At 41.9% G+C, this 6,679-nt stretch overlaps 1 long non-coding RNA gene across 1 annotated transcript; it reads left to right on the forward strand.

The window, feature by feature from the left end:
- The first annotated feature begins 259 nt into the window (after positions 1-259).
- On the forward strand, positions 260-1,510 carry LOC306757570. The gene is made up of 2 exons (XR_013771356.1): positions 260-364; positions 1,125-1,510. It is a non-coding gene; the product is annotated as an uncharacterized lncRNA (long non-coding RNA).
- Positions 1,511-6,679: the final 5,169 nt, after the last annotated feature.

A 6,679-nucleotide genomic window follows, 5' to 3' on the forward strand; every position in this document is an offset into this window, starting at 1 on the left:
CAAGACGATTAAAAACAGTCAAGACTGAAAGTCATTGTGGGATTGGGATGAATTGGTACAAAAAGCATCATCCATTAAAGGCTGTGGCTGTGTCTCAATCAGCGCACTAACACGACTTCGCGCACTATGTGTCAGTGCGTAGTGCGTTTACACTGACTTTTGTGCAAAAAACTCAGTGCACTGAAAGTACCCGGATGCTGCCCTAACCCCGCCCATAAATACAGTGTGGAACGATGGACACTTCGCGCACTAAATCGACGCCATTTTGCTGACGTAGCGGAAGAGGATGGACTTTCCATCAGTTTACCAGGTAAATAATGGCGGAGTTTAACGCCGGTCCAGGCGGGGATTCATTTGTGTAAATGTAAGTATTAAATGATTCCGTTATGATTGTGATGTATACTGCAACCTGCTAATCTATCCCTGACGACAGTTATGGATCTGACCATTTGTCAGACTCGGTAGTTAGCACCGTAGGTTAGCACACTGTTAGCAGTTTTTATCCGCTGTAGTGGACGTATACAGGTTATATGTGTTATAAATGATGAATGTTATAGGTTCTGTATGTTCATTCATCCATGCTGAACGTCCAGATGAAGCATTGTGGTGTTTATACCGTAAACTATTAATACCGATATAGCGCCAGTTTTTAGAGAGCGGTCGGTTACTATGGTTACCATTGATGCCGTAAATCTGCATCGTATCGTCAGATCTGAACTGCTGAGACTGAACGAGAAAATATAGATATAAAATAAACATAGTAGTGAATTTAGTTGGTATGATTATTGGAATGCAAAGTGTGAGGTGTGTAACTTTCTTCTGCATGGCTCCACCTCGTCTGTCCCTGATTGAAAATCGATCAAGTGAGTGTGTGTGTTTAGTTTACGTTGTAGTTGGTGTCATGTAATATTTACTGAATGTTTTGTGTGTTTTGTGTATGGTAATAAATTAATTACAAAATATTTAATTATATTTGAAAAATGTAAAGAGAAGTTCATCGTAGATCTTCATCATATAGAGACACACAATTTGTTTCCCATTCGCCAAATTATTTATTGTTTAGATATAAATGCAGTCATGATCTGGGGAGTAACACATCATTACCATCCTCTGCCTCTCATCAGTCTCACAGATGGTTCCTGGAGATGCTGCTGGTTCTCCTTCTGGTTGTTCCCCAGCTGCCCTCCTGACATCTTCATCATCATCTGGCTCCAGAAGGTCACCGCTGCTCATGCAGATGTTGTGGAGGACGGTGGACGTACTTCATCTCCTTCCAGAGCCTTTAGGAACACAGACCTCCACCTGGTCTCTGGGATCCTGAAAGACGGACCTCCACCTGGTCTCTAGGATCCTGAAAGACGGTCCTCCACCTGGTCTCTAGGATCCTGAAAGTTGAAGCGAGCTTGCAGGTGGATTCAGACAGGCTGCCTGAGGAGCGTCATGAGGAAGATGGACCACTACAAGCAGGAGGAGATTCAATAAAGGATTCAATAAAATGTTTCTCTAACAACTTTGCTGCATCTCTGTGTCTGAGCATCTTCTTTACAGCATTACATTCCCTACATTATAATTTATAATCCCTTTCCTGTTGCCAGATGTGCACAGCATCAGAGTAAACACCAGTTAAAACAGATGTGTTTCATGTAAAGGACATTTTTTATACTGACAATATGTCTCTGTGGAACATGGCCGAGCAGAGGATCTCCATTTTTACGAAAGAAAATTTGTGAACTGTTTGATAATCAATGTTTAAAGAAATTATCTTAGTTCGCAATCCTAATAAAACAGTGTATGTGAGTAGTTAGATTTAACTTCATTTACTTTGTGTGAATGTTTGTTTTTATTTTTGATTCCTTATATTTGTCTTTTAAGGACATACCCACACCAGCCTTTCTGATCCGAGTCCGTTTGCTCGGAAAGTCGCTGCGTTTGGGGAAATGTGAACGTGCCAAACAGATTCTGATTCAGACCAAAGAAGCGACTCGGTCAGCCTACAAACGCAGGTCTCGGTTTGTTTCAAGTGGACCAAATCCAGGAAGCGGACTACAAACCAAGTCCCTTCCTGCATGTGGCGTAGCGTTGCATTGTGGGTAAATCCATAGCGATGGCGTTAAGGGTCCTCTGCCTCGTCTGGTGTTCATACTGCGTCCGTTGTTGCAGTGGATTTCTGCAGTATACTTGCATAAGACACAATAAAAACCCAAAACAGCCATAGTTTGGTCTCCATGTTTAACTGGCAGGTGGAGGAAACAGAGTTTTCTTCTTCACGTCGGTCTGGTCCTCTCTTCTGCTAAATACTAGTGCAGCGCCACCTCTGGTGGGAATGGGGAGATATTATTCTAATGGTTCGGCTGGTTTCACCAAAGAGCAGTGTGAACACGGTCCGCATGGATACACCCCCCTGCAGCTGGACCCAGTCCCCAACCGGACCGAGTTCAACGGACTGTCCTGATGGGAATGCACCCTAAGGCCCCTCCTTTGTGCTACTTTTACTAGTTAAAGGTGCAAAAAACCCCAAATCCCAACACACCGGGTCTATGAGTTTGCGCTGTCAGTCATGAGCTTCCATATGTGCAGGTATGTTTGGTTAGAAATGGGACGAATGGCTGCAGTAAATCAGTTTGGTTTTTGCACATTAGCACAGGATATTGTAAAGGAGAAATTTGAATTAAATGTAGTTTTAATGTGCTAGGCAGTGATTGCATCACTGTGTTTGCAAAGTGCTGAGATGTTGGTGTGACGTCCTGCACTTGGGTTAGGCTGGATATTCCTCTCTGCTCCTTTTCATTGCAGCCTTCACCATGCAGGCTAGCTTCCTGACGGCTTTGTTCCACTTGCTTTTAAGCTTCTAAGGGAGCCTGAAGACGTCTGTCAAGCTGAAAACCAGTTTCATTTGGTGGTTGAATGGAGCCTGCAGGTAAAAAACGCCCCAGACATCCGGATGGATGGAAGGAGAAGATAGTTTGCTCTAATTAATCCAAACTCTATTCAGTGTTGTTCCACTTCCAAGCAGCTCCCGCAGACAGGCTGGTTAATTTGGCATGGCTTCAGGGCTTGCATAACTAGAGCAGCAGTCACTTACACACAGCAAACAGACGTGAGGAGCACGTCTGTCCCATTTGCAAAGCAGGTTGAGCTCTAGAAATTCATGTCATACCTGCAGGTCACATGCCACAAGCTTTGCATCAAACTTTACAAATGTTGTTTACGTATCGGACAGCTAATGCACCATCATGAGGAGGATCCAGTCGCACCAATACAGAAACATGCTGGTCAGGTCAGAAGCCCTGGTTTGGTTTAGACTGCAGGATAATGTAATTACAGATCACTTCAGCGTGTTATTCAGTCTTTAATACATGCAAGAGGTCTGCACAGTTACACAATCAGTCCACAACAGAGCACACTGAGTCTTTCAAGAGGAGAAGCTCCTCCTAAATTACAACCATGAACTTTATAACTGAGCATTAAGTAGTCAAATCAAATCAAGCTTTATTTGTATAGCACTTTTCATGCTTAAAAACAATACAAAGTGCTTTACATAATAAAACAATTTATATCAAAAAAGATCAAACACACACACACACATGTACCCATAGTCCCCTTTCACCCTCACCCAAGTGGTCTCTTAAATGATGCCACTGAAGTGTTACGCAAGGCTCCCGCATGCAGCAGCCAATTTTTATTATTTCTGTTTATTCATGCTTTATTTTTAGACTCAAGCAGAACCAGCTGTAAATGCAGCAGTACATGAATTAGCCTTGTTAAGCTTTCATACAGAAGAGAATTAACAAACAAATCGCACATTTACCAGCAATAGTAGCATTCATGTGTTGGGACACCCATTTGATTTAAGGTCCATCTTTAATGTTCTTGAACTCTCCTTATTTGTTTGTGAGAGAAAACTGTCTGAACTGGACGCTCCACTTCATTTAGCAGCAAGTGATAAACAGAAACACTGAGACATGAGCTGTGAAAAAATGTTCTTTGTCCACGTATCTGCATCTGCTCGAGCACCAGCTCGTCGTTGCCCTGCACCTTAACCCTGTTTTACAAAATGCCTGTTTCTTTTTGCATTCTTATGATTGCAAAAACAAGACTTCTCTGCTGCTGTTGGATGCCTCAAAGCTCTGTGATCATCTGTCAAGCAGGCTGATGAACGAGTTCAGCTGTTATGTGGAAGGTGAAGCGTCTCATGTCATCCTAGAAAGCATCAATACTGATCATAATTAGCTGCATGACAGTAAAAACAGTGTCAGCAACTAGAGTTTTTCTAGCTTGTGTTGTTGAGTGTGCTTGTGGCATAACCCACCATGATGCATTCAGTCCTGAAGAGAAAAGGGAACGGATGATCTCGCTTTTGTCCTTTGGGACTAAAAAGAAGGCATTGTTGTCCCAGACTGACAGAGTGGAACGCAACAAACCCACTCAATGTTCCTTGAACAAGCTTCAAGGACATGAGGGAGGCTTGTTTCTCTCTGGTAATCAGTGGAGATGTTGTCCACAGCAGTGTTGTTCTTTCTCTGCACTGAACTGACCTTTGCAAATGCCTCAGTGCTGATCTACGTCATCATATCAAAGCTGCAATTGAGAAAAGTTTGCAGTCATTGCACTTTTGTTCTCCATCAGACAATGGAGACATAGAAGCAGCCGGACTTTGGAGTTTATGTAGTAAAATTAAAAAATGCTGGAATATTATCTAATCATCTGACTTGTGCTGTGTGTGTGTGTGTGTGTGTGTGTGTGTGTGTGTGTGTGTGTGTGTGTGTGTGTGAGGGTAAAATTAAACATTTAATTAAATGAATGAAAGGAAAGACAAGCTCCCCAGTTTGCATGTTGAAAGCTGCATTAAGATGATTGATTTCATCCACTAAAGACTGACACTACCAGGTGTAACGGTCTCGTCTACGTGTCCTGTCGCAAACCTCCACAGTCTAATTCCTCAAATGCATCGAATGCATCCGTCCATGCTTTTTCATGTCACATCGTTTCACCTTGACTTACCAGGGTCACGACAAGGTTAAACCACGGCAGCTGCTGTGGTTGTTACCGCGCCGTTGTCAGGGATCAGAGCAGTGACGCTGAAGGGAAAGAATGCTGCTCGCTGCTTTCATTCTGCCTTTTAAATCGTGTTGCATCGCACTTTCCACAACATCCATCCATTATTTCACTGATCAGCTCATTTGTCATAGAAATGGATTAATAGAGGTTGGATGCTGATCCACAAAGCCGACACGGTCAGAGAAAAGGAAAGCATCTTATCCTTTCTGTTCCTCTCCAGCAGACACAGCAGAGAGTGGCTCTCTGAAAGATCCGTCCATCTGTGGAGGCTGGCTGCTTGCCGCCAACTCCCCGCAGACTCAGGGTTATGACCTGTTATGTAACTGCTCCTCAGACATCATTGTTGTAGATGTAACAACACAGTGTCATCTGCAAGAGGAGTCATTTTTCAGCTTTCTTTAGAAGATAATAAATAACTTGAATCTCAACGTCAAATGTTTAGCAGTGTAAAAAAAAAGCATGATAACTTCTTATTTGGGTCAACTGATTAAATCATAGCTGTGGGTGAATTAAAAACACAATTCCCTTTTTTAATCTTTGATATTAAACCATAGACTGTATTAAACCCAAAAAAGGTTTCAGCTGGATATATTTATTATGTTTTATTAAGTTATACAAAAAAAAAAAATCTGTTCCTAATTAATTCAATAATTAATAAATATTAAAAATTGGCTCTATTAAAGATAATACATTTTCATTTAACATACCACCACTAAACCCCACCCACCCTTCCATTGCAAAATAAACAGCTTCGTCCGGAGTCGGGAGCCAATCAGAATCACCTGCTACGACCGGGAAACGCAAACTTAAACATGAAGAAGAGTTCAGAGAAACCAACAAAGAAGAGGTAATGTGTTGCCCATAGACCGTACATGAAATATATACAGTATATACTGTATGTAAAAAGATATTTTTATATATTTATACATAATATTCCTCCAAATCCTTTAACTGACGACTAGTCATGAACCACTGAGTGCCAGTGGTATAAATGTTGGAAACCTCTTGCATAACATACGAGACAGAGAGGATTCCCCGTATGTGCGAGGCCTCCGGCATGGCTGGAATCCTCCCTGCTGTGGGAGGATCAGTGTCAGTGGAAAGTTAAGTCGTGGTTACTTGGTGACGACAAGCTGATCTCTGACCCAAAATAAAATGTAGCGCTACGTATTTCTCAGGCCCATCCTATTTTCATCTCCAGCAGCGTGTGCGTGCAGTCTAACACAAACAAGTGAAGGCATGGCATCGATATCATCCAGTCCATCCATTTGCAAACCATTACATGACGCATAATGATTTAATCTGGAACTGGATTCTGTGTTGCTCCCATTCAGCTGGATGCATGTAGGACACTTTAGTGTCTGCTACATTTTCTACTAAAAAAAAGGGAAACGGCAACATTATTAGCTGTTTTAATTGGACCTTAATTTCCCCCAAGACTGAGGAGATGTGACCCTTTAATATGCTTATTAAACTGAACGTAGATGTTTTATTAAAAAGAAAGGATAATGATTCGTAGTCCAGCAGCGGGTTTGTGGTTGAAAACTGCAGAATGCTTTTTCAGACATTTTTCTTTTAGTTCATATATTTTATTAGAACATGTTGAATGGTGCTAATTTAA

The sequence above is a fragment of the Telmatherina bonti genome, assembly GCF_933228915.1.
Source record: "Telmatherina bonti genome assembly, chromosome: 6".
NCBI classification, from domain to species: domain Eukaryota; kingdom Metazoa; phylum Chordata; class Actinopteri; order Atheriniformes; family Telmatherinidae; genus Telmatherina; species Telmatherina bonti.